Source organism: Papio anubis, chromosome 8, assembly GCF_008728515.1.
Source record: "Papio anubis isolate 15944 chromosome 8, Panubis1.0, whole genome shotgun sequence".
In the NCBI taxonomy this organism is placed as follows: Eukaryota; Metazoa; Chordata; class Mammalia; order Primates; family Cercopithecidae; genus Papio; species Papio anubis.
This window is the reverse complement of record NC_044983.1, coordinates 61,742,233-61,769,957: the sequence shown is the minus strand read 5'-3', so window position 1 is coordinate 61,769,957 and position 27,725 is coordinate 61,742,233. Positions and strand designations below refer to the sequence as shown.

At 41.6% G+C, this 27,725-nt stretch overlaps 1 protein-coding gene and 1 long non-coding RNA gene across 6 annotated transcripts in view; one reads left to right on the top strand and one right to left on the bottom strand.

Annotated features, from left to right (window-relative positions):
• Positions 1 to 5,794, bottom strand: part of DNAJC5B (DnaJ heat shock protein family (Hsp40) member C5 beta) — an 80,983-nt gene extending 75,189 nt beyond the window's left edge. For all 3 annotated transcript variants that reach the window (XM_009213116.2, XM_009213117.3, XM_009213118.2), the window contains exon 1: positions 5,695 to 5,794. The gene's annotated coding sequence lies outside the window, so the exon portion shown is untranslated. The remainder of the gene's footprint in view (positions 1 to 5,694) is intronic.
• LOC103886855 lies at positions 4,678 to 18,642 on the top strand. Of its 3 annotated transcripts, XR_002523835.2 has the most exons (7): positions 4,678 to 5,062; positions 5,391 to 5,538; positions 6,109 to 6,252; positions 9,735 to 9,795; positions 14,136 to 14,515; positions 16,842 to 16,881; positions 17,620 to 18,642. It is a non-coding gene; the product is annotated as an uncharacterized LOC103886855 (long non-coding RNA). The 3 variants fall into 3 exon arrangements; XR_650695.4 differs by lacking the exons at positions 4,678 to 5,062; positions 5,391 to 5,538 and adding an exon at positions 5,898 to 5,996; XR_002523834.2 differs by lacking the exons at positions 4,678 to 5,062; positions 5,391 to 5,538 and adding an exon at positions 5,898 to 5,996 and having other exon boundaries at positions 9,711 to 9,795.
• Positions 18,643 to 27,725: the final 9,083 nt, after the last annotated feature.

Sequence of the window (27,725 nt, the reverse complement as noted above, 5' to 3'; positions counted from 1 at the left end):
TCTACTCCCTTCACCCTGGTCTCCCAATCTCACCTGGCTCACTTCTTCAGCACAAAGGGTCAAAATTTTTTAAATGTCAGGAGAATGTCACAAATGATGGAGGTAGGAAGCAGCGGCTCCTGGGAAGCAGGAATCCCACAGGAGGCCGCATTAGGAGCTCAACTATCAGAAAAGCTGAAGAAATTGCATGAGCAAGACCATGGAGGCAAGAAAAGTATTGGGCAAGCTGGAAAATTGAAGGCAGACAGATCCGCCTGGTGCATAAGAGGTGGGGAGGAATGGGTAAATGGGTGGCCAAGGGGAGAGGCTTGGTCCAGTGAAGCTAGAGAAGGTGAGAGGCCTTGAAAACCAAGCAAAGGAGTTTAGTCCTTGTTTTACAAACAATGGGAAAAACTTGAAACTGGGGAGTGCTGGTTTCTATTTTAGAAAGGTGTGGCCAACGAGTGCAGAGGAATGGGGCTGGAGAGATGAGTGACCTTAGAGGAAGATGAGGAGATGAGGGCCCAGACCAGGGTGGCAGCAGGAAGAACTGGCTGAGGCAATGGGTTTGGAAAAGATGTGGAGATCCAACCCCCTAAACTCAATGCTCAGTGACCGAATGCAGCAGTAGAGAGTGACTCAGGAATCAGAGGGGACTTGAGATCCTCGCCAGAGAAACTGGGAATATGGTGAGGCCCATTGGCTGAGGTGGGAATCACAAAGAGGGAGCAGGTTTGGGGAAGATAATGAGTTAGTTTTGGAACATGTTGACTTCAGGGTGTAGGCTCTAGAAGCCCACGTGCATAATTAAAGTCAGACACAGCCCTGGTTTCAGCATGCAGGGCTGTTCACGGAAACCAACTGTTAGAGTTCATTTTGTCCTTCCTGGTGTCCTTGTGTTTCCATGACTCCTCTTTTTCATATCCCAATGAAGCAATGTGAATTGTTTGCTTTGCAAGCCAAGAACGAGTCGTCAAAGCGCAGGGAGAGTGGACATGAGCGCCGGTGAGTGGGAGAAGAGTGGTTGTGCCAGGGCCAAAATTTTCACTAGGAAATTGTTTTTCTCCCTAAGTTTGTGTCAATCAGTCATACTCTGTTTCTCTTCCTTTCAAGATTCCTCCCAAGTCTCAGTGCTGACCTGCCCTCATGAGCAACCTGAACACTCCAGACAACACTGCTTCTTCGCTCTGAGCCCCTGGGGCACTTTGAAGTTCACAGTGCGCACATTTTTCACATAGTTTTGTAGTTTCCTCTTGGCTTTTGAACTCTTTGCAGGTGTACATCTTGTCTCCTTAACTAAATTCTTAACTCTTAAAGAGCCCAACTTATGTCAAACATTTTATTTTACTGTTGTCACAGTGCCTAGTACAGTCCCAGGTGCATATTAAGTTTTTAAAAGTACAAACTGGATTGAAACTGACATTGAATTCATTTGTCATAGAAAGGAGACTGGAAAACAACCTCCTTGAAAGGACATAGTATGAGAGGAGATAAGGTCGATGTGGGGAGGGAGATAGCGCCAGTTCCTACCATGCAGAGGAACATATCCTAACTTAAAAAAAAGCTTTCCCTCTCTTGTAGTAATAATGATTTTGCATTCTAAATATACTTGAAAGGACGAGAATACTGGTCTTCTAGGTGCCAAGTAAGTTGTCTTCTCAACTGGCTAAAACGTCCGTTTTCCTGAGACCACCTTTTGTGATCAACAATATTGGTAATATAAAAATGTGGAACTTGTCATTTATAGTGAATTACACGCCGTAGTACTCGGTGCCACTCAAATGGCAAGACTGAGAGTGAATCTTTCACTTCCTATTGGTTAGAGCTCCATTTGTGTGGCCATCATGATGTCTGGGTAACTTAAAAGGAGAATATTCATGACTCAGCTCATGACATTTTCCCCAGGCAGAAGAGACGGAACAACCCCAAGTATTATGGTGGCCAGATTGTGTACTTGTCATATTGGAGGACGATGTCTATGGGAGAGGTGAGGAGAGGAGGCAGGAAGCTGGTTTTGTAAATCGATGAATCCCAAAGATTTCTGGGGCTGTCCTGCTACCAGTGCCTGGCACTCTACCATCCTCATCACATATAATATGGATCCCTGCTCCCTGGACAGCAGGATGCCCTTTACCCTTACAGGACATTGGAATAATGGGACCACACTTGTAGCTTTCAGTAGGAGACACAATTAAGAGGAGGAAGAGGAGGAGGAGGTGTGGCTTGAAAGGAGGATGGGTAGGTCAGGTGATGGGTATCCTAAAAGCCCAAACTTGACCACCACACAATCTATGCATTTTTAAAAATTGCACTTGTACCCCATATATTTATACAAATACAATAAAAATTAAAGCACATGAGGTTCTACTCTCTGGAGTAGCATGAAGCATGCCTCCGGAGGTCAGCAAAGATGACGGGAAAAGACACTCACTAGAGTGCTTGCTTCACAGCTGTGCCAAGGACTTGACTCCCCATGCATTTCAGAGCATACCTTCCCCCTTCTGAGGTTCCCACGGGATAGCAGGGTAAACAGCAGGAGAGCTCCTTCTCAGCCCTGGTGGCACCAACGCCCCTTGGCTCTGGGTCACATTCCTCCACAGACTTCACGGGCCTCAGGTTACAAAGGCCCTGTTGCACAATTCTTGGGAGAGTGGGCATGGGGGCTGGGCTGGGATGACAGGCAGTGTCCTGCGCGTGTCAGAGATCCAGCGTGGCCGCTTGCCAAGGCGCCTCAGGGGATGGCAGCAAAAGGAGACTCTGCTGTCTCAGGATCTTCAGAGAGGTAGCTTCCTTTGCTTTTTTTCCTTCCAAGTCTCTTAAATAAAACTTGTCAAGGCTGCATCTTCTCCAGTAATTCAAGAGAAAACATTTCAAAAGTTTACTTGGCATACCTGTGTTTCATTTTACTGGAGAGATTTGAAACTTCAAAACCACAATGAAGAATTCTGAAACTAAAACTTCTTTCATCCCTCTGTTTTTCACAATCAGCTTTCTCCTGTAGTTATATGGCGTGGTGTGTGTAAAATTACTCAATATATTACACAACTTTTAAAATTAATATGGAAGCTGAAAGCTATAACAACAACTGTTTAAAGCCTATGCCTTGATGGAATGCTATTTCTTATGCTCCTTCTTGTTGGTAATTGCTTCATAATTATCTTTTATTAAAGGCAATCTGCATATAAAACCAGAAACATATGGAAAATCCTTACAGGAAGTTCACATTTTAGTTGGCTAAAAAACAATCTAATGACCTAGAAAATACTTATCAGACCTCTCTAAGGCTAATGATGGCGCTGATGACTATAAAAATTAGGTCTCTATTTATATTAAAAAATTCTTCATTTCATTTCCTTTTCTTTCAGAATTTGGATCTTTGGACTGATACTATTATATTTGCAATGAATTTAATTGGAAAAACGCTGAGTACCTGCACCCAGGCACTGCCCGGGCTCAAACTTGCAGGTTAATTATGGATGCAAGACATATATAGCATCATGTATGCCAAACCCTGGACAAGTCTAAGGAGGCTCCTCCTATACTATCATGTTAATTCCAAATAGAATATTAATTCATTGGATAAGTCAGAGAAGGCTCATATAGAAGATATATGAGGTAAGTAAGGGTAGGTCAGTTACCATGGATGGATGTAATAGCCAGCCCCACACCTGCCAGATAAAGTGTTTACTCATCTGTACATTCAAGGGTGTACACACACATGTTCATAAACAAAGTATTGTCTACCTAAACTGGAAAAGACAAGGCCACAGGAAGACTATATATTTATTATAAAGTAAAAATCTGGTAAATTGTATAGATTTTTTTTTAAGAAAAATAAAGATTACTTCTAATCAGCCCTCAATTTACAGTAGCTAGTCAGTTTCCCTGGATTTATTTTCACTGTTATCTCAGTCTTTTGAATGGGGTCTTTGGTGCTTTTTCTTGTCGTTAACCAAAGCTTATTTTGTATGGAGATGCAGAGGCTAGGAGAATACCTACTTTTACCAATAACCACACCAAAGTGATAAACGAGATTTCCTCTTTTTAGCATATTCTAACATAGAAAATCAAAGAGTTAGTTCAAATATGAACCAACACATTCATTCATTGTGGGGCGGGGTGTATTGGAGAGGCCACCAGGCTGAGAGTGAGGGGGCTTAAACTTGAGTCCCCAGCACTAACTAGCTTGATCCCCTTAGCCGAGACACTTCTGTGTCTGGTTTCTCCTTCTGGAAACGAAGCTGTGGAATGGATGATCTTCTAGTTCCCCTCCGACTCTAAAATTCTGCAGTATGTGACAGGCTGCAGCAGCATGTGACTAACACAAGGGTCAGGGAACGTTACAGTCAATAAATGCAAATGGAGATGAATTAGGACTTTCTGTGTTTTGTGGGTATTATCTGAGGTTCAGCTTAAACTTAGTTTTCAATGGCTATCAAGGAAGGAAGGCTAAAAACTGGACCAATGAGATTTTAATGTTCAAGGTTTGAGTGGTTATGATTAGATCATAACCGAATTGTGAAAATCACAGTGACTTCTGTACAGCAGTTGAATGTGTGCTATAAAGTTAATGTGCAAGTGTATTTTGTTTTTATCTGGATCTCTCAGTTTTACATGCTGTGGGGACGATTACTACTTTCATAGAATGTGAGAGTATTGGCCTTACTGCTATGACATATTTATTCGTGATGTGTTGGAGGTCAAGGAGAGTTAGAATTGTGTCCTGTGGATAGAGATTCCATCTCTTCCTCCTCTTGTCGATGGCTGTTTGGGTCCCCTGTGGGTGACTGACCTACCTGTCAGAACAGGGACTCCGGCTCCCACTGAGGGAGCATCGCCATCAACTCTGACCTTGCAGGCAGAGCTCAGCGTGCCTGCCTGAGCTGTCCTGTGCTCCAACTCCGGGGTTGCAGTGTGCTAAGACCCAAGGGAGTCCACATGGGGATGAGTCAGGGCCTGGCGCTGGCCCTGTGCTCCGCCCCACTGGTAAACAGAACAGTTCTTTGCTGTCACTGAGAGCCTCTCGGGGCCCCAAGACTGCAGGAAGAAACAAGTATTGTAGAAGCCAAAACCCCAAGGCAAGGTAAAGAAAACAGAACTGTCCGCATCCCCAGCAATGATTTCACTGGCGGGAGTTGCTGGGAGCTGGGTGGGGGGTCCCGTATATGGTTCCAGCAGAACTGTTTTACTTACTTCTCAGCCAAAAGCCCCTTCTCTTTTACTGTTTATAGGGGCGGCCTTTTGCCTTTCAAGGTTTGAACTTTCAAAACTCGACCTTAGAGTCAGTCTTGCTTGCTAACCCATAACATAACTTTTCACCTTTTATTACTTTTGTTTGTTTTTGTACTGGCTTCTATTAAAATACTTCCTTCAGTGAACTTATTTTTGTTTACTCTTCCCTGTCATTCCAGGGAGAAGCTATTGAAAGACAAAAACCTCTATATAAAAATATATCACCAGCAGCACAAGTGGACTACAGCCTCAGAAATGTCCTCATCGTCCAGCTTCATGACAAGCAGACTGGCTGTTGGCAGAATGCACCCAGCTCTGCTTCTGCTCGTATGGAACCTTACATTACCATAACACAGCTGGGGCACATGCTATCTGTGCTTATACTGTTCTTCCTAAGCTTGGAGACACACTTGCCTTGAGATCTCTCCTCTTTTTCCTTTAGACATTGGCAAGTCCTGTTCCGAGCTTAGCAATGCCACGTACCTGAACTGGAGGCATGGCTGGCTGATCCCTTCTAGCTCCCTCCAGCAGCGTCCCACCTTGGCTATATCAGTAACTGCACCTCCTGTTATTTCTCCTTCCCGGTTGTCAAGGTCAAACCTGGGCTGGATATTGTGATGTCACAGAGTGGAATCCTCATTCCCCCAGATGGTCCAGCTAAGGCCCTCCTGGACAGCACTTCCTCTCCTGCCCACGGCGGGAGGTTGGGAAAGACATTCCCCCATTTCCACTTGCTCTACCATTCAAAACCTTGTGAGGGCCCTCAGGGGAGAATCCCCTTGCAGGTTATAAACTGACCTGCAGAATTATGGGATCTTAACTGTGAGGAGAGACCTAGAAGACCAGCTCATGACCAGATTCTCATCTAACTCCTTTTTTTTTTTTTTTTTTTTACAGATAAGGAACTGAGGCCCCACGTGGTGAAGTGACAGAGCTGATTCTAGAGTCCAGGTGCTCTCAGTGTCAGCCTCTGCCATTCTGACCACGCTGCACTCAGATCTTGCTCTACTCTCTGGAGTCTGTCCACATCACAGTTTTCTGGTATGCAGCTCATCAGACAATTTTTACCTGAATCCACACATGACAAGAGACCATTTGGGTAATGTACATTATGGGAAGAGAACAGAGTCTCAGTGAAGATCATTAGTTTCCCTAGCAACGTAGATGCCAGGAGTGGCTGGCTCTGGTCCTAGCCTAGACTCAGAAATCCTAAGCCACCAGACCAATTCTAGATTAACAAGTAAGGTGACTTCTGAGTAACTAATATTTTCATTGAGATTTGATGATAAGCAGCAAAACTCAAACAAAAGTCCAGAGTTAGTGTTGGCAGGGTGAGGTGGCTCATGCCTGTAATCCCAGCACTTTGGGAGGCTGAGGTGGGAGGATCACTTGAGCCCAGGAGTTTGAGACCAGCTGGGCAATATAGTGAGATCCCATCTCTACAAAAAATACAAAAATTAGCCGGGCGTAGTGGTGCATGCCTGTAGTTCTAACTACTCAGGAGGCTGACAGGGGAGGATCACTTGAGCCCAAGAGGTCTAAGCTGCAATGAGTTGAGATTGCACCACTGCACTCCAGCCTGGATGGCAGAATGAGACCTTGTTTAAAACATACACACACATGCACACACACACACAGTATTGACTACAGCGCTATACCAGGTTCTAGTGTTGTGTAGGGGACAGGGAGGAGCAATCTATAAAGAAATAGCGTCTCACTGGAACTTCGTTCTTCATTCTTTCATATCCTTCATTTTTTTCTAGACACTAACCCCATATGGTACTAAAAAATTATCTGAATTGCGTGAGACGACGTACCTGTGAAGTCAGAGAATTAGGCTTTAAGAATCTCTCAAGAGGAGAACATATATTGGGCTTTTATAATACTGATAACATTTTACATCCTGCTTCATTTACAAGCTATTTTCACGTATATCACTCTATTTAATCTTCACAACTTGGTGAGATAACCAGTATTATTTTTAGTATAATTTTATGGATGAGAAAATTACAACTTAGAGAAGTTGTGTCTTGCACGATATCACAAAGCTAATTAAGTGGAAAAGTTACTTAACATTAACTACAAACCAGATCTTCCACCAAGCCTTTTCCCCACCACACGCCTTGGCTGGTTGGGGAGAAATTGCCATTTGGTCCCAGAACACACTTGAAGGCCACTGCCTTAAGCAACGCTTTGAGTAACAAGGAAGAAAGTATTCCCATAGGTCATAAATGCTGCTTTACTGACTTCCTAAATGTCTTCATAAAAACTTAGGGAAATGATTAATGGACACCAATTTTAAACTTTAAAATAATATAATTATTGCCCTTCCATTCAACAATTCCACATCTGTGAATTCTCCTAAGAGAACCATTACAGATATGAAAAATATTTAGCTACAAGAGGTTTTTTTGAAGCACTGTTTATAACAGAAAACAAATACAAAGCTCAACATTGGAAAAGTGTTAAAATGGATTATGCTGAACTCATGAAAATAACGTGCGTTTCCCACACTTTGATTATTCATGTGGCATCTTCAGAATGTTGCCATCTGCACTAATATTTACTTAACATTTTTCCTTTAAATTAATTCACACATTTTACTGGAATAAAATTATTTAAAGGTTTTTTTTATTATTAACGTAAGTAGAAATACAGTATTAATTGCCTTAAATGTCAGATGACAATAAAAACAAATACAATGAAAACAAAGTAATGTTATGAATGCATTAATTTGGTCCCAATACCTTGAAGAAAACACATGACTGATTTAATAAAATCACAATTAATACGCTTTTTTGCCATCACAAACTTCACCTTTCTACATTTAAAAAAATCTCTTTTTTCACCTCTGATCTAGAAAAGTTTCAATGGAAAGAAGAAATGCAGTGTGTGTCTGATCCCAAATCACAGTTAGATATATTTATGCATACCTTACATTCTAAATCAGTAATTCTCAAAACTTGCTTGAAAGGTCACCTTGCTTAGAAGAGGGTATTTCCCTGGCAGGATATGCAGGGATCAACGCCTCTTTGCTCAAACAGTCTTCCTCCAACTGTCATCTCAGGGCAAATAAAGATGACATCTTTCCTTGTGTTTTGTCTTGGCCGAGCATACTCAATGCTGTACATTCTGTGGAGGTGTGGATTATGCCGCATCCCTTGAGCATACATCCCTGTGATGAAACAGGTGCACACCTGTAGCAGAGTCAGGCAAAGCCTTACACCTGGAGCACACAGAGGCTCCAGGTCCCCACGGCAGTGATGAGGGAAGCCTGCACACCTCTTCAGAAGCAGGCATTCTGCAGGCTGAGTGAAAGTTATAGATATTTGTAAGTCAGAGTTCAAAGGTTTTTGCTCAGTTATGGAGAAGGATTTTGCGGGGGGAAATGCTAATTTTGTCAACATTTAAATTCCACTTCAAGGCAGAATTTCTCGAATTGTGTTCTACAGACTATATATATATATATATATATATACACACACGCAGATTCCCACACAGCTTCCTGCATTTACTGCCTCCAAATCTCAGGGACTGAGTGAGAGACTCATGTTAAGTCAAGCTCCTCCAGGAGCTTGTGGTGTAGGTATACACAAATACTTGAGAACAATGCTCTAGGCCAGAAGTTCCCAAACTTTAGAGCAAACCAACGGAGTGCCTGGAGGACTTGTTTTTGTTTTTTGTTGTTGTTGTTTGCTTGTTTTGTTTTCTGAGATGGAGTCTCACTCTGTCGCCTAGGCTGGAGTGCAGTGGCACAATGTCAGCTCACTGCCACCTCCATCTCCCAGGTTCAAGCAATTCTCTGCCTCAGCCTCCCTAGTAGCTGGGATTACAGGCGCCCACCCCCTCCACCGCCACCATGCCCAGCTAATTTTTTGTAATTTTAGTAGAGACGGAGTTTCACCATTTTGGCCAGGCTGGTCTTGAACTCCTGACCTCGTGATCCACCTGCCTCAGCCTCCCAAAGTGCTGGGATTACAGGAGTGAGCCACCGCACCCAGCTGAGGACTTGTTAAAACACAAATTGCAGGCCCCACCCATCAAGTTTCTGGTTTTGGATATCTAGAGTGAGTCTCAAGACTTGACATTTTTAGCAGGTTCCTAGGCCTGATGGTGGACACCAGACTTTGAGAGCTACTACACTTGGACAAAGAAATTGAATGTACAGTATAGAGTGCTCTCGATAGTAGTACAGAATGTACAGTATTGAGTACACTCTAAAGGCATTTCCAAGGGCCTAGGAAATGGAGTTTGGACCTTGGGTCTTTACATATTCAGAAAAGAATTGGTATAGAAAGGAATTTTGTTCTTATTTTGCTTTTGGTTTTTGTTCTTTAGGATTTTTTCTACAAATAATTTTTATTTTTCCACTAAAATGCTTGTAGTCTATGTCCATACATTCAGGATTCTTCAAGGTTAAACAGAATCACTTTTCCTTATTTTGTACCTTTTAAAATAAGGAAAATGAAAATGAACACAATTGATGTCTGACTTTTCAGATGCCTGCATTAATTTGATTTCAGTGACCCACTGGAAACCAGTGTCAGCATAACAACAGTTACCAGAGCTAAATCTACAAAGTAGGTAAGGAATATAAACAGACTAAGCGCTAAAGATTTTAATTAAGCCTAGTGACTCTGAAGTTGGACTCTCTCTTAAAAGATGTTGAGAATTCAATGTAATCCTGAAAAAGTACATCTAAATTCAGGAATTTTTAGCAACCAAATACTTAACGCTTAATAGAAATGGAAGTGTGCCTATAGAATCAGAAAGATCTTTCTGTTGAATCAGAAACATATTGCTAATGTTTGTAGCTATGGGACCCACCTCATGTACACGCAAAATCGTAACATTTTCTTAAAACAAAGGTAGTACTATATACCCCAACAGAATTCATTTTTAAGGAGTGCTAATGACATTATTAAAAGAAAATGTCAGCCAAACTGCAATAAAGCATTTCCAGGCCAATAAAAGTAGTTTGAGTTGAATGCTCTAAAAGTATTGGCTTTGAAAGGTTAAAATAATAAGTGATCATAGATCCAAGAAATACAATGCTCAAGTCATTAGCAGAGGCATTTTATGCTGTATTGTAAGTAAAGTGTAAGGGATGTATTGGTTTAGATCCTATAAGGTGATCCCTTTAAGACCAGTGCCTGCCCTTTCTATGTGGCTCTTCTCTGAAGAACAGAAAGTTATATATAGGACCAAGAACCCACGCATTTTAGAAACTAAAAAAAAAAAAAAAGTTATATTTGACTTTGTGATACATTTGTGTGATTCCATTCAGACATAACTGTCTGATATTTTGGAAGTGCTTTAAACCAAACATGAGACACACTGTGAAGACCTACATTCCCAAAGATTGCAGCTAATATTGGTCTAGCTTTCCCAGTGAGTCCCTGTCTCAGAAAACTTTTCTACTTTCTCCACCCATGGTAGAAATCTGTCTCTTCTCCTTTTTCTTTACCCCCAAATAGTCACAATTGCAGAAACACATAATGCCATAAAGACCATGCCAAGTACAAGTGGTCTCTGCTGTGGTCTGAAAGTTCTACAAAATTCATATGTTGAAACTTAATCTTCATTGTGGTGGTATTGAGAGGTGGGGCCTTTTGCAGAGTGACTAAATCACTCATTGTGTTAGTTCGTCCTCATGCTGCTCTGAAGAAATACCCAGGACTGGGTAATTTATAAAGAAAGAGGTTTAATTGATTCACGGTTCTGCATTGCCGGGGAGGCCTCAGGAAACTTACAGTTGCGGCAGAAGGCAAAGGAGAAGCAGGCACCTTCTTCCCAGTGTGGCAAAATGGAGCGAGTGTGAGCAGGGGAAATGCTGGACGCTTATAAAACCATTAGATCTCGTGAGACTCACTCATTATCACAAGAACAGCATGAGGGAAACCACCTCCATAATCCCATCACTTCCCACTGGATCCCTCCCACAACATGTGGGGATTATGAGGATTACAATTCAAGATGAAATTTGAGTGGGGACACAGCCAAACCATATCACTCATGAATGGATTAGTGCCTTATAAAAGGGCTGGAGGAAACTAGCTGAGGCACTGTTACTCTTTTGCTTTTCTGTCATGTGAGGACACAGCATTTGACTCTTCCAGAGGATGTGGCTATAAGGCACTACCTTGGAAGCAGAAAGCAGTCTTCACCAAGGCCGGTGCCTTGGTCTTAGACTTCCCAGCCTCCAGCACTGTGAGAAACAAAATCCTGTTATATATAAATGACCCAGCCTATGGTCCTTTTCTATAGTAGCATACATGAACCAAGACAGTCTCCAACCTCAATTATGCCCTCAGCACAGGGCAGTTCTCTCACTGTCCACTGCACAGTCATTGCAAACTCTCACCAATCTCTGGAAGCCTTTCATTTACGTCCCTCTCATTCTTAGCAGTGAGTCTCATTTCCTTTGCTAAAAACTCAGAAACCATTAACTATTCCCATTTTCAATTCCAAACCTACCCTACTCTAAATACATCCACATCTATGCCCACTCTTAACACTTTCCTGCAGCTCAGTGGAAAGGCATTCTCTTTCAGACCAAGGCTAATACCTCTCTATGTGACCTGAGCCCCCATTTAATACTGCTACTTTTGAGAATTTGCTCCTTCAATTATTCCCTTTAACTAATTTCTACTAGTGTCTCTCTCTCCCTCTCTCTCTCTTTTCTGGCTCTCCCATCTCAGCATAAAAACATTCTCAAGTCTTTTCTATTCATAAAAACACGAAACCTCCCTGAACCCCAAGCCCCTCTCCCCAACACAGCTACTTAAAGTTCTCTCTTTTCTTCCAAGCTAAGCTAATGGAAAAAATAATAATAATCTACTGCATTTCCTCTTAAGCCATAAGGCTGATGTCTGAAACAAGACAAAGAGAAGATAAAAGAACATAGGCTTGTTAATCATTTTATACTTAATCATTTCCCTTCACGGCGTCACTACCAAATTCTCCCAGGACTTCTTCAAGCTACAGCTAGAAGACAGACTACCCATGTCCTTGCCTCAAAGACTGTTTGCAGCATTTTAATGTGATCTTTCTCACTATAATGCTGTTGCCAGGATATCGGGGAATGGAGTATGTGTAGTTCAGGGTCAGGTGGACTCAGGATCCCTCCAGTTACCCTCCAGCTGTGTTTCTGGCTTACCTTGGTGTTGGAATCACAGGAAAGCAAGTGTTTGGAAGTGTCCTCTCCTCATGAGATCTTGGTGTCATCTGTATGTTCCCTTGAAACCACTGACTTTTCATTTTTACTAAGCCACCTCTGATCACCTTCCCTTTTATTTTCAGATGAATTATCCTCTGAATTCCCCCTGTACTTAATACTCTTATAGCATTAAGAAACCTAAAGAAATCTACCTTGATCTTTTCTCTGAGCAGTTTAGGGTGAGTTCTACCTAGTTTATTTCCATAACTACTCCTTGATTCTAAGATTAAATTGGTTAGGAGATAACTAAGAGCTAATAACAGCTTTTTAGGAAAAGAAAATAAGACTACCATATACATCAAGGCATTAATTGAACACATGTTCCAATTTAAGAGATGCTTAAATGTAGAAAAAGGGACCGCTGTTTGGAAAATATGGAATACAGTATTGGCCAGACACCAGAGCCAGGCCTGTACTCCCAGCGCTGTGGGTGGCCAAGGCCAGGAGTTGGAGATCAGCCCAGACAACAGAGAGAGACTGCATCTTTACAAAAATTTTTAAAAATTATCTGAGCCTGGTGGCATGCACCTGTAGTCCTAGCTAGTCGGGAGACTGAGGTAAGGGGGATCACTTGAGCCCAGGAGTTTGAGGTTACAATGAGCAATGATTGCCCCACTGCACTCCAGCCTGAGCAACAGAGCCAAACACTGCCTCAAAATAAAAAAAAAAAAAAAGAAAAGAAAAAAGAAAGAAATACAGTATTTATTTTTGTTGGCTACTTAGTATACAAAACACTCCCATGGGATAGAAAGGGTCACAGTAATACCTGCTGGAAGAACTACCCCACAGAGCAGGGAGACAAAAGTCACACACAACTCAACACCAAATCAAGTGTGAAAACAGCGTTGTTAGGACTACTATTTTTGCAGTTACAGCCTGAATTCCAATCCTTGCCCAATTTTTTCATCTATAAAGAGGAAAGAATGATACCTTCCTTGCAGGAGTGCTGCAAAGAAGAAAGGAGACACCGACTGTAGACTTTAGCATGGTTGAAGCATAGTGGAAGTTCTCAATGACAAAGCAGTGTGATTTTTTACTATTATTAGCTTTATTATAGAGAAAAAAATAGATGCTCTATGGATTTAAAGAAGGAAGAGATCATCTTTTCTTGGGAAACACAAGAAAGACTTCATTTAGCATGTGGTCTTTGAGAAGAGCCTCGAAGGATGAGTGATACTTCTTTAGGGCAAGGTGGAGAACCCCTTCTCCCAGCTCTCTGCAATCCTGACAGGCACCATGAGCCTGCCAGCATGACCACCTTGAGAGTCATGGGCAGAGATGACACTTTGTACATGTTAAAATTTATAATACTTATTTATAATTGTACCTGGTGAACTTTTAAATTCAATAAATTCCTATTTATATCATTGCTTTGAAACAGGCAATACTTGTTGAGGGGCTATAATGTTCATAAAATAGTTGAAAAAGCAAATAAAGGATATTTTGAATAAGTGTTAGTGTGAAATCATTTCAAAAGCATGTACTTGTTATTAATGATAGGCAGTGTGTTATGTGCCTCTGGCTTGGCATCCTGTCTCTGGAGTACATGTTGTAAAGGAAGAAAAGTGGGTAATTATATTTTACATGAACATCAAATTGAGTGTTCCTTCCTTGTAGTTTTGTATAGTAAAATGTGGCAAGATTGTCCCCAGTTAATGCCAGGAAAAAATAAAAAATAAATGTTATTTAAAAGCATGTCTCTTAGAAACACAAGTGAAACTTGCTCACGTGGTTTGCAGTCATTGAACGTAGATCAGCTCCTGTGAAAACAAACTCCATGGGTAAGTCTGAATTATTTTGTTATGTTGGTATTTTGTTGCATCATATGTTGCTTAAAGTGAAATTAAATATATAGTTCGTATCAGAGTGAAATAAATATCAATGTTATTATTGGTTAATCCATTATTGACAGACTCTAATAACTCTGTTATGATAAGGATTTTAATTCTATCTATATTTATCTTAACAGGTGCAAACTTACTGTTCTTACGGTTCAAAAAATGAACAAGTAACTTTTCAATCTTGTTCTATAAATATAAAAGTTAATTTTTGTCTCAGATGTCTGTTTTAACAATTATCTTCAAGGTATTTATAATAAAAACACAGTTGAAAATGTGCCCTTAATACTTGTGTATTCTGCATAAAAATGATCTAACATAAGTCATTCTAGAACATAAGATTCTAACATTTATTAGGATTCTATATCTCTAGCTGATTCCCAAGCTATTTCTTGCTTTTTTTTTTTTTTTTTTTTTTTTGTGGTGGTTGTTGTTTTTTGTTTTTGTTTTTGTTTTGTTTTGAGATGAAGTCTTGCACTGTCCCCCCAGGCTGGAGTGCAATGGTGTAATCTTGGCTCGCTGCAACCTCTGCCTCCTAGGTTTAAGCTATTCTTCTGCCTCAACCTCCCGAGTAGCTAGGAATACAGGCACGCACCACCACACCTGGCTAATTTTTTGTATTTTTAATAGAGATGGGGTTTCACTATGTTGGCCAGGTTGGTCTTGAACTCCTCACCTTGTGATCCACCCGCCTGGGCCTCCCAAAGTGCTGGGATTACAGACATGAGCCGCCATGACTGGCCCAGTATTTATTTATTATAGAATCTTGTCTGGGACTATATTATTGCCTGGGTTTTTTTTCCTTCAACTTTTAAGTTCAGGAGTACATGTGCAGGATGTGCAGATTTGTTACATAGGTAAACATGTGCCATGGTGGTTTGCTACACAGATCATCCCATCACCCAGGTATTAAGCCCAACATCCATTAGCTATTCTGCCTGATGCTTTCCCTCCCCCTCACCGCCCATCAACAGGCCCCAGTGTGTGTTGTTCGCTGCCGTGTGTCCATGTGTTCTCGTCATTCAGCTCCCACTTATAAATGAGAACATGCATTGTTTGATTTTCTGTTCCTGTGTTACTTTGCTGAGGTTAATGGCTTCCAACTCCATCCATGTGCCTGCAAAGGACATGATCTTGTTTCTCTTTATGGCTGCATAGTATTCCATGGTATATATGTACCACATTTTCTTTATCCAGACTATCATTGATGGGCATCTAGGTTGATTCCATGTCTTTGCTATTGTGAATAGTGCCACAATGAACATATGTATGCATGTCTTTATAAAAGAATAACTTATGTTCCTTTAGGTAGATACCCAGTAACGGGATTGCTGGGTCAAATGGTATTTCTGCCTCTAGGTCTTTGAGGAATCGCCACACTGTCATCCACAATGGTTGAACTATAATTTACATCCTCACCAACACTGTAAAAATATTCCTTTTTCTCTGCAACCATGCCAGCATCTATTGTTTCTTGAATTTTTAATAATCTCCATTGCGACTGTCATAAGATGGTATCTCATTGTGGGTTTGATCTGCACTTAATGATCAGAGACGTTGAGCTTTTTTTTCCACATTTTTTTTTTTGGCCACATGTATGTCTTCTTTTGGGAAGTGACTGTTCATGTCCTTTGCCCACTTTTTAATGGGGTTGTTTTTTCTTGTAGATTTGTTTAACTTTCTTGTAGATCTTGGATATTAGATCTTTGTCAGATGGAAAGATTGCAAAAATTTTCTCCCACTCTGTAGGTTGTCTGTTCACTCTGATAGTTTCTTTTGCTGTGCAGAAGCTCTTTGGTTTAATTTGATCCAATTTGTCCATTTTTTTGCTTTTGATGTAATTGCTTTTGACATTTTCATCATAAAATCTTTGCCTGTGCCTATGTCCTGAATGGTATTGCCTAGATTTTCTTCCATGTTTTTTGTTTGTTTGTTTTTTGTTTTTTGTTTTTTTTTTTTGTAGTTTTTAAGTTTTTAATCCATCTTGAGTTCATTTTTTATATAGTGTAAGGAAGGGGTCCAGATTCCATTTTCTGCATATCGTTGCCTGAGTTTTAGTAGTATCACTAATTATTAAAGTTTTATATAAAACACTGCATAAAGAATACTTTATTGGATTCTAGTCATTTGGAAACATTTCTAGCATCTCTCAGGGGTGTGGTGTTTGGAATACTCTAATCTGATTTTGGATATAGAGTGCCTCCTTATCCAAAAAAGTCCTTCAACTTTCTTTCCTACCTACTTCCTCACTTTTAAATCCCAAATAGAACTATTCCTCCCTTCCTTGGGAAACTTCACCAGCGGAATTAATCAGCTTTGTTGTGATAATGTTGTGTAACACAATTTCTGAGTTTAGCTGGGCGTGGTGGCACATGCTTGTACTCCCAGCTACTTGGAAGACTGAGGTGGGAGGATTAATTGATCCCAGGTGGTCAAGGCTGCAGTGAGCTCTGATAGCACCGCTGCAATGTAGCCTAGGCAACAGAGTGAGACCTTTTCTCAAAAAAAAAAAAAAAAAAAAAAAAAAGAACTCAGTGGTTTGCAGTACCAAAACATTTACTTCTTGCCCACAGGTTGACTGGTCAGCTACAGCAGCCCTGCTCTGTGCTTTGGGTGAGGCTTAGGTCTGTCCCATGAGTCTCTCATTTTGGGACCTACATTGGAGAAACAGTGGGTACCTGGGGCAAGCTCTTCTTAATGGTAGAGTAGGAAGGAACATAAAAGACTGAGAAGTCAAGGCAAAGGGTGCAGACACATTCAAAGCCTCTGCTCACATTCATTGCCCAGAACAACTCCATGACCAGCCCCAGCATCAGTGGAGAGATTATGATACTCCTAATATAGGTGAGGAAAGGAGACAGAGTGAATACTTGCTGAACAGCACCCCCACCAAACATATAAGGGTGGAACAGAGATAGGTTAACAAAAATCAACATCCTGTGCCAAAAGGGGAAGCAGTCACTGTTCTGTGGCACTTATGAAATCCCACAGGGCAAACATTCTGCTGGATGGGTCACTGGGCAGCAGAGCAGGCCTGAAAGCCTAAATACCCTACAAGCTCATGTTCCAGCCCAGGCCAACACCATGTACTACCCACAGGCTCCCCAAAAAGAGAAATGACCAAACACAGAAATGAATTAAACCATCGTATCTGTGCCACAGATCATGAATCTGAAATCCTGCACCCACTTAAATCCTGTACCAAGAGACGCCTCTGTCTTCTGAGGTGTCAGGAAGTGAGTAAAGAAAAAAGAAAGCAAAGAAAGCAAAGTCAATGGAGCAGTAAAAAGAATCAATTAATCAATTGATCAATTCAGGAAACTTGAAATAATTTTCCTTTTCGGGATCAAGGAACTAGAAGACAAGAATTCCTGCCTGAGAAAGGAGTGGAAGACCTCATGAGATACCTTCTTCAGACTCGCTGGCAGCCTTCCTGGGATGTGGAAAACACTGTTCGTTATTCCTTCCTTTTCATTTAGATGAAGAGTTGACTACTTGCACAGTCATACAGTTGATGGCATTGTCAGGAATAATCTGTAAATAATCTGTAACACTCATGTTTACTCATAAACAGATCCCTCTTTCCTGGACCAAATTGCGGTTTCCTTTGGAAACTATTTTAATCAAGGCTTTTTTGTTTCAAAGTAACATCAACTCACATCAAACTAACTCAAGCCAGCCAAGTGGCTGGGGTAAGGATTCTGGGGAATCTCATAAAACTCGAGGTCAAGAGAGTGGCCTTGTGAGTGACTGGTATGAGCAATTGGCTGCACAGTAAAAACTGAGGCCAAATCTGAGCAGGATGTGTTGGAATTGATGTTTTCATGTAATTAGCAATGCCACTCGCTCAGGGAACCCAATGTTGGACTTGTCAAATGCCAGCTGTGTCTGTCATCCCTTTCACACTGAAGCTGAGCACCCCCACCATGTTCTACACACGGAACCATCATGGAACTGTCCCCAACACATGGCAGCCACTGGTGGAACCAGGTGTGGGCATAGTGCCCAAAGGCAGCTTATGCACTGCCGGCCAGAAACCCATGAGGTGGGCCTGTGCAAAGGTCTCACCCAATGGTAATCACAGTAGTTAACCAAGTCAATTAGTTTTGGTTACTTTGGACTGGGAAATATGGAAGATGGGCCAGTGAGTAGCCAAGGCAAGTGGACCCAATGTAGAGAGAGACTTATCAGCCACAACTAGGAGGCCATGCTGGCTCAGAGAGCTGGAGGCAGCAGCTGGCCTCTACAAGTGTCTCCCCCAGTTCTAGTCCATAGGTGCCTGGATGAATCTGCCTGGGCTGCGCCCCTCCCTCCAAAAAAAAAGGTACTACAGACCAGGTGGCTTAAACAATAGAAGTTCACTTTTTCACAGTTCTGGAGGCTGGAAGTCTCAGATCAAGGGATCAGCAGGATTGATTTCTTCTAATGTCACTGTCCCAGCTCACAGACAACCGCCTTCTTCCTGTTTTTACATGGTCTTCCCTCTGAACATGTCTGTGTCCAAATCAACTCTCCTTGTAAGGACACCAGTTATATTGAATTAGGACTCACCATAAGGCCTCATTTTAACTTACCCCTTTAAAGATCCTATCTCCTAACACAGTCATATTCTAGTGTATTTGGGGTTAGGACTTCCACATATGAATTTTGGGGAGTACCCAATTCAGTCCATAACAATGCCCTCTCCCTTTAAAAAAGTGTCTTGTATGAGTCTATGTGATTTCGACAGTCTAGCAGACTCTATTAGGACTCTGTTGTAAGCAACAGAAAAACCAAACAGCTTAAGGAAAAAGGGCATTCACTGACTTGAGTAACTGAAAAGAGTCCAAGAGTGTCACTATCTTTAGGCATGTCTAGATCCAGAACACAAATGCTGGCATTGTATCTGTTGGGGTTCTGGCAGGAAATAGATGGCTCTGTCCAATTGGGTTTTAAAAAGAAGACTGCTTACAAAGATGAGGGCAGGGCTTAGGAAATTTAAGGGATATTGAAGGACCAGATTAAGTAATAGTGGGACACTGTCGTAGCTAACCCTGAAGGAGCAAAGCAAGGGTGGCTGCTGGAACCTGAAGACCAAGAGCTGTGTGGAGACAGTCCCCTGACACAGCTGAAGCCTTCAGTAGTGAGACACAGCCAGCCCCAGGGGACCCCACAGAGAGGGAAATAAATAACCCAATTTTTCTGTCAGCACGCCTATTTGGAAGTCAAAGAAGAAGAGTTTATGTAGTCAGCCGAGAGAGAGGAGGAGAGGGTAGACCTGGGGCAAATGGAAGATATGCAGCACCATCACAAAGTCAGACTTGCTCTCCACCCTCTTCCTAATCAGGGTCTTACTAAACAGCCTCACAGTTTGCAAGATACAGGAGGAGAGCTTCTCTTGTCAAAGGTTTATATAACCAAATCCATCTCTATTTCAATCTGTATTTATGCCCATCTCTAAATCAATCACTGAGGCCAAAATAGGACTGAGCAGGTCATGATGACCTGAAGACCCCTGGAGCTAGAGGGTGGGTTCAGTCGTATTGAGCACAGCGTGTGGAATAGAGTGGCTGCCCAAAGGAAAATTCAGGCATTGTTAACAGAAGAAGGGGGAATTCATAGAGGTTGATCAGGCAAAAACAGCATGTGTACATTACATTATCCATACTACTCATAGTACAATCCTTGGTAAATAAGTAATGACTGGTTGCATGGATTGGATGCAGTGTTTTGAGAACTATCCATTGCACATAGCTGGTACTCAATACATGTTTTCAGAAATGTGTTGGAATATAAATGTTAATAATCATCAAATTAGAATTCTACAGACAGAATTATTTTGCAATTGGCTAGGAGACTTCTGAATCCAGAGGATATTTTTTCCACTTCCAGTCTTTAGAGTGATCCTTATGAATGTTGACTTATGATTATTAGCTGCTTGTTTGTAGAAATCTATATTTACATCCCAAACACTGTCTCTTTCAGTGTTCTGAATTATTTTGTAAACTCTATTTATTTGCTTTCATTAGACCACAGTCTTGAGAATTTCTGGCTTGTTTACACACATCACCAAGTTTTTTTTTTTAAGACTCATTTAGCAAAATATCATCATGAAAGAGGCAACAAACTGAAGTAAGATTAGTGAACAATTTAAAGTTAATAAGCCTTCTTTGTTTTTGTCCATGAAGGATGACTATCAATGTTGCTAAGAGCTGTTTATTAAACTGATAAAAATAAATATTGTCTTTAAAAAGTCAGGCTGCCTTCATCTGATCACAAAGGTGAGCTTGTAAAATTAATCCTTCTGGTGTTTGCTTGTCATTCAAGCATAACTTTTCTTCTGCCTACACCCACTGTTTTTTTGTTGTTGTTGTTGTTCAGCTCCAGCAAGTTTTTGGCTGTGGTTCTATCAATGGCTCTTTGAATAAGAAGTCCTGATGGTAGGATGTAAGCAATATTTTTTTTTAAGTGGGAGGAGAGAGTTAGATTGGTCTGACATTAAAAATCAAAGAATCTTCAAAGTGTAAGACTCACCATTATTAGGGTTTTCATGCCATTGAAAGTTTCAGTTAGGGAAACTTTTCCCTTTGTGTCTCCTGTAGTCTGGAGAGTGATTATACTTTCATTTATTTATTCCTTAAATATTTATTGAAGGCCTGCTTTGTGGAAGGCAAGATATATGCAGTAGACAAGAGAAACGTGGATTAGGACCCACCCACTTTACTGAAACTTATTCTACTACGGGGGTCCCCAAATGCACAAATGATGGGACTGTCAGGGCATCTGTAGATACGTGTGTATAAATGTGTGTGATGTAGTGAAGTTACTGTACATGCTCATCTTTGCACAGAGCAATGGTGGTTAATGAGGATGTCAGGGAGAATAGGAGAGAAAGCCTGAAATCTTGTGGCATTTGCTTCTTGATTCTTTGCCAGCAAAGGCAAGCAGTAATGTAAAGAGCTCCCAAAATCATACCCATTGGATTTTGAGATGTGTGATGCACAGGAAAAGTGGAAGATTTAACTTCCTTCTTACCTCTTACATACACATCTCACCTATCTAAATTCCTGTCTCTTCTGCTAAGCTTTTCTGATTATTTCAGCCCAGAATGATCTCACTGCCTCCTTACTCTCAACTCTTATAGTGCTTAGACTTGATTACCTACTCCCTCACAGTAGGATCTGATTTTTGGAGGTCTCCCTGTGCTCCTTAAGGGCAGGGACCAGATTTAATGCTTTTTAAATATATTGTATGGCCCATCATCTGGGGCAGAGTGGGAGCTCTAGAACTACTGACTAAATTGACATGAATGCTTTGCCCAAGTTAATATTAAACTCAGTTTGCATTTTCTTGGGCCATAAACCACCCAGTAATTAGAGGGCCATTTATGAAGGAGGAGCTCTGAATGTACCAGTAACGGAACAAATCTTGTCTGGTGGCTGGAGGAAGCAGACATGGCCTAATAAAAATCTGATCAATTAGGTCAAAACTGACCCAGACAACATCAGAGCTGGAAGTTTATACAAAAATCATTTGGTACACAATCCCCTCACTTTACAGGAAGGAAGCCAGGGCCCATCAAGTTTGTAGCCCACTCAAGGTCACACTGAGTTTGTGGTAGGTCCCATTGAATTGGTGATAGAACTGGTAACTATAGCTATTGACCAAGTCTGTGCTGGGTAAAGCATCAGGCTTGAGAACCGACTAGATGTAGGCTTAACCTGGTGTTTGCCAAGTCCTCACAGTAATAACGACCATGTTTCAAACCTGTTTGAATGTTCCTGGCACCATGTCAAATGCTTCCCATCTGTGAGAAATGCTTCCCATTAATGACTTCCATTAATCTTCACCACACATGAGGGAGACACTGTATCAGAGTTCCACCTGAGAAACCAAACCAGCAAGGGATATTCAGAATTTTTATGTGTAGGTTTATGTCATTGTGGGGTTGGTTGGGGAAGTCCAAAATCCAGAGGGCAGGCCATTGAGAAAGGCAGGCTGGAATTTGAGGCACTCAGGGAAGCTGGTCCACAGATGGACTTTCTTCTTCAGGGAAGCCTTAACCAGCTTTCAAATCCTTTCAACTGATTGAATCAGGCCCACCCAGATTATCTAGAATAACCTTCCTTACTTAAGGGCAATTGATTATGGACTTTAACAACATCTACAAAACACGTTCTCTGATTGAGGACAGCGATGCCTGGAATAGCATCTGTGATTGAATAAACCGACCATCCTGGATACTACTTTTCACTGGTTCCCCAAGTCACAGGGCTGGTTAGTGGCAGAGCCAGATCCCAGGCCTGCTCTGCCTGTCTCCATGGTCCATGTTTGAGATGCACAAGATGGTCTGTGCATGTAAACTTGGGCAAGTTCTTACACTACTCTGAGCCCCAGATTCTTTCCCCTATGAAATGTAGGAACTCATATTTATGGCACAGTGTTATGTTAATCAAATGGGGAAAAGTGATTTGTTAGCACTTAGTAGAGGCTCAACAAATGTTAGATAGTTCCTTCCCCTTTGCACTACATCAATGGCCCCCAACTTTTTGGTATCTGCAGCCAGTTTCGTGGAAGACAATTTTTCCATGGACCAGGAGTGGGGGGTGGTTTTGGGATGATTCAAGCACATTGCATTTATTGTGCACTTTATGTCTATTATTATTACATTGTAATATATGATTAGGTAATTATACAATTCCCAATAATGTAGAATCAGTGGGAGCCCTGACTTGTTTTCTTCCAACTAGACGGTTCTTTCTGGGAGTGATGAGAGGCAGTGACACCTGAAGTGTTACTGAAGATTACTTCATAATCTCATTTTGGTTGCTGTCACTGCAGAAAGCCCTGCTTCATAAAGACAGGATGTTGGAAATGGCAGCAAGCTTTTTGATGCACTTGTAGCAATCTCAGGATATTCTGCCTTGACTTTAATCCAGAAGGTATGGTGATTTGAAGTTATCTCAAACATACTTTTAAGGTCACTGTCATTTGTGATCTCAACCAGTTGACCCACCTGGCTTATTCAGAAATGGTTCACAGACCCATTCCTTCCCAGTTTGGGGGTCTTTTGTGGTTGGAAGTAATGCTTAAACTCTTTTGAAAGCTAAGATAGGTGATTATGTGCCAGGCCCTGGCTTGGTCTCTTTCAAAATCTTTGCTAATGCTTGAAACATGTCAGAAATTCCAATGTTCACTCGTTACTCACATAATTCCATTTTGGCTTTGAAGGTAGTCACTTTATTTGCCTACTTGAACACAGTTGTCATTCTCCCCTGAAGTGACAGATTGAGTCTGTTGAGCAGGTTGAATATGTTGCACAAGTAAGCAAATTTTGTGACCCATTCTGTGTCGCTGAAATGTGCTGCCAGTGGTGACTGTTTTTCTAAAAGAAATCCCTGGTGCAGCTCTAGTAACTCAAAAACTCTGGCCAGTGATCTACCTTTATAAAGCTATCTCACTTCTGTGTATAAAGAAGACATGTGTGTTCTGTGTCCATCTCCTCACAGAGCTGAGCAAACAGATGTGAGTTAAGGGCATATACTTTAATGTAGTTGATAATTTTAATCACATTCTGCAAAACGTTGTTAAGTTCAGATGGCATTTTTTGGCTAATCAGCATTTCTCTCTAGATGACACACTCCATAGACTCACATTCAGAAGCTACCTCTTTGATCCAAGCAGTGAAACCCGAAAGCCATCCAGTCATGGTAGCAACTCTGTCTGTGCACATATTGACACAAAATGAACAATTCAGTTTTTCTGATATGCGATCATTCAAAGGCTTGAATAGTTCTGTAGCTGTAGTGTTGGTTGGCAACAAAAGTGCACATAACACGTTCTCATGCCCATCCTCCTGAAAAATATATCGCACAAAACAAGCATTGTTGCCTTATTGTCAGCATTGGTAGACTCGTCAACCTGGATTGTGAACCACAGTTACTCATTAATCCTCTCTAACAATTGTGCTTCAATATCCTCTGTTATTTCATCAATTTGCCTAGTTATGGTGCTAGCCAAAAGAGGAATACGTGCCACCTTTTGAACCACAGCCTCTTCTAAAAGTTCACAACAAATATCCTTAACTCCTTAGCAGCAGGCAGGATCAACTCTTCACCAATAGTAATGGGATTCTTAGGTTTAGAAATGTGGTTAGCCACTAAGAATGATGGTCTCAGTGCAGACACATTTGATGAAGTGTTGGCCTTCAATAATTGTTTCTATTCTTCGTGTTCACATTGTTTTTCTTTTGAAAAACTCCAAAGGCAGGGTGCAGGTCTACACATGGCAAAGCAGTTTTGAAGGCTTCATGGCTTCATTGGATATCTGGTCACCACATACTATATAAGCGGGCTTGGAGAATGTGAATCACCTGTTGCAATGAACTCGTAATTTAAGTAGGACTTAGCATTTTCTTTTAAATTAAGCTTTCTTTTTGTTGCAGTCTTGGAGTCTCCTTCTTTCTCATCATTGGGTCTTTCCCCTTTTCGAAGAGGCTCTCCAGTGGCATTTGTTTTTTTTTTCTGATTTTGGCTAGCTTGTGGACTTACCAAAACTGTGACTGAGACAAGTGCTCAGTGCAGGAAAGAGGCACAGATGAAAGTGGCAAATAAAATAATAGACCACATGCAGACTAAAATAAGTGTCAGATTCATACTTAAAGCCTGCCACCAGATGCAGTTTAATTGTCACTTACCACCCACTGATAGGGTTTTGATATGAGTCTGCAAGCAATTGATTTATTATGGTCTCTGTCCAGTCAAACCTCTCTGTTAATGTTAGTCTGAATTAGCAGCCACTCCGCAGTGCTAGCGTCACTGCTTCAGCTCCACCTCAGATCATCAGGCATTAGCTTCTCATAAGGAGCACCCAACCAAGATCTGATGGCATTGCATGTGCAGTTCACAATAGGGTTTTCGCTCCTGTGAGAATCTAATGCCACTGCTGATCTGACCGGAGGTGGAGCTCAGGTAGTAATGCAAGTGATGGTGAACGGCTGTAAATACAGATGAAGCTTTGCTTGCTCACCTCCTGCTGTGCAGCCCAGTTCCTAACAGGCCTGCACTACATCACTCACTCACACTCACGTGGGAGCTGTGCTACCAGTTCAAATCAAAATCAATTCCACAAGAGAAACTCTTGCTCAGATGTGGGTCTCTTTCTGAAACCTTACACAAACATCAATTTCAAGGAGTAGCATATCCATGACCGTCTCCACATATCCTTGGACATTATTTCCAATATTCTCCATATCCTTTTCCTGCTTTGACACCTACCTGCAAGAGGATTGATTTACTTTCTCTACCAGGCAAAGAGGACAAACTGATTCATTCAGGCTCTTGTTCTCTTACTCTTGCTCTGCCTTATCTGAATTCAGATCTCTTTTCTAAGAAAAAGGTATTTCTGCTTTCATGCAATTGTTGTAATAAATGATCTCATGTGCTAGACACTTCACGAGCATGTTCCCAAAATTTACTGTCCTATTATTTCCTTTGAAGGTTGTCTGCAAAGTCAAGATTGGATATGTTGGAAATTCTTTTGTCTCCCTTGACTTGGGTAGAGCAGGAAGGAAGTTAATTACTTCTGTTGTGTTCTCAAGATAAGGGCAGTCACAATCCCAGGTCCAATAACCAAGTAGCACCACCTGATATTTTGCTGTTTACCTTCCCAAACTTGAAATCAACAATTATATATTTTATTTTTATTTATTTATTTAGAGATGGGGGTCTTACCCTGTCATCCAGATTGGAGTGCAGGGGCACAATCATGGTTTGCTGTAACCACAAACTCCTGGGCTCAAGTGAGCCTCCCACCTGAGTAGTTACGACTACAGGCACATGCCATTACACCCAGCTAATTTTTTTATTTTTATTTTTCATAGAGATAGGGTCTCACTGTGTTGCCCAGGTTGGTTTTGAACTCCTGCGCTCAAGCAGTCCTCCTGCCTTGGTCTCCTAAAGTGCTGGGATTACAGGCATGAGTCACTGTACTCAGCTTGAAATCAACAATTTTAGAAGACCTTCATATCCTTGATATTAATTTAATCAAATGGAAATATTTCTTCTCACTGGAAAGTCACAGTTGCATATTTTTGTACCACCAACCTGCACTGCCTAGTGGGGAAGCAGATACTTACTAAACACCTCATCTACCTCCACCTGCCATCCCTGAGCACATCTCACATGAATATCACTGCACCTCATTCAGGTGCAGCAGGGGAAAAACGTATTATGAGTTTCAAACATACTTGGTGTCACAAACATGTGGTCCCACACATGTGAGCCCTCTGTGCCATTTATTTTGTCCCCCTCTCCCACTCTCTACTGTCATTATTCCAAACCTCTATGTTCCCTGAGCCTGTCCTCACCTCCTAATTTTGCTCTCAGCAGATGATCTTGCTAGCTCCCTTGCAGAGGACTTGGAGGTTGGAGGCTAACAGACAAACTCCCTCAACTTGCTGACTGATCACCTCCTGCTTTCTCACAAAACCTTTCTATGTACACCTTTTCCTTAGTCCCTTCCCTCCATCCTCAGAAGAACAGATATTCATTCGTTTCCTCCTTCTCTCATTCAAGGTCAATGCCTCCATCTGTGCCATTTCCATTCTGGACTTTCAGACTCTTCATCACAAGATCCTACTTAACAGTCTTTAAAAAATGTGTATGTCACCGGGTGCGGTGGCTCATGCCTGTAATCCCAACACTTTGGGAAGCCAAGGCAGGTGAATCACCTGAGGTCAGGGGTTTCAGACCAGCCTGGCCAACAGGCAAAACCCCATTTCTACTAAAAATTAGTACATTGCCTGGCCAACATGGCAAAACTCCGTTTCTACAAGAAATTAGCTGGGTGTGGTGGCATGTGCCTGTAATCCCAGCTACTAGGGAGGCTGAGGCAGGAGAATTGCTTGAACCCGGGAGGTGGAGGTTGCAGTGAGTGGAGATCATGCCACTGCACTCCAGGCTGGGCAACAGAGAAAGACTCCATCTCATAAAAAAAAAAAAAAAGTGTATGTCTTGCCAATTATGAATGGAGAGAGAAGGAAGAAAGGAAGAGAAAGAAGGAAGGAGACACAGAGAGATGGAGGGAGAGAGGGAAGAAGGGAGGGAGGGGATAAACTCCTCTAGCTATTGTCCTGTGCCACTCCTCAGACAGGCTGCTCAGGAGACTTGTCCTCATGTCTGGAGTTTGTCATCTTTCACTCTCAATGAACAATCTACCTTTTGCTCCCACCATTCCACTAAAGATGCTTTTGTTAAGGTCACCAGTAACTTCTCAATTGCCAAACCCAATGGATACTTTGCATTCCTTATCAAACTTGGCCATTATGAAACATTCGATACTGTCTCCTTAAAAAATGCTTCCTAATTTCCAGAACACCACACACTCATGGTTCTCGTCCACATCCCTGACAGTTTCTCATCAGAATCTTTCATTGACTCTTTTTTTCCATTTGCTCCCTAAGCGTCTGTCCTGACTCT